A 1,112-nucleotide genomic window follows, 5' to 3' on the forward strand; every position below is an offset into this window, starting at 1 on the left:
CTTCCCTCTGACTTGACCGTGTCGATGACATCCTCTCTCGAACTGATGATCGAGAGGGAATGCGAATACGAACTTCTTGAGATCGAACGACAAGTACTACGCGCGGCCGAAGGCATCGCGACAAACGCGATGAGCCATCGTAAAGCGTACGGTGACTACGACTTAACCATAAGCGAATATAATGAGCGCGTAAAGGCCATATCGAATGAAAACATGGCTAATAAAAATCCTTCTCCTTGTGACAGGATATTCTTGTTGAAGGACAAAAATAGGAAGACAATTCTACCACGCTTCAACTCGCCATACGAAGAAACACAATTCTGGCGAGCAAAATTGAAAGAGTTCGGAGAAATAGCTGCGGATATCACCAGAGAAGTCGAAGCAGACTACCTCGAGGAGAAGAAACTGAGAGAAAAGGAAGCCCGAGGAAATCGACAAATTATACAGGAACAGTCGAATAGAATACAACAACTGACTGATTCTCTGATTCAGATGGTAACAAAATTACCAGAAGCACCGGTAAATACACCATCGCCAACACCGAGTGAAGAAACGCCACCATCACCCATAGAAAACATGGACAGCGGCGCTACATCTAGCGTTGGACTGGAAGGGTTCAAAGAAAAATCACCCAAGTCCACGGTTAAACCAGATAAACCCACCGGTGTTAACGATATCCCGCAGGCAACGACCAAGTCCACCATTGGAGTGGACAAGTCAAAAGATAGACCGCACAAATCAACTGGGAGTCCGGTCATCTTATCTCAAGAAACGTTACCGCAAGGATTCGTGCGACTCGTCTCATCGCACGATCACGCAACTTCGGTGTATATACAAGCACCGGAAACCGAAAACGTTCACGCTACGCCAACGATATCCGAGGTAGCTAAAATGAGCGACCATACGTCATCCGACGACAAACACTCCAGCGATGAAGAGATTACATCGCAGGAGCTCCAAGAAAAATACGACTTGATGAGTCACCTGTCGCTCAAGGAACTTGAAGAATACAATCAGTCCCTGCAGAATAAACTAAAGGAGACACGAGAGAAAATGAAGAAAATGAAGCTTCTCCGACAAATACTCAAGAATGAGAAGAACATATCAAAATG

This window comes from Odontomachus brunneus, unplaced genomic scaffold (assembly GCF_010583005.1).
Source record: "Odontomachus brunneus isolate Ranch 3 - 2012 unplaced genomic scaffold, Obru_v1 Obru_scaffold_026, whole genome shotgun sequence".
Classification (NCBI taxonomy): Eukaryota; Metazoa; Arthropoda; class Insecta; order Hymenoptera; family Formicidae; genus Odontomachus; species Odontomachus brunneus.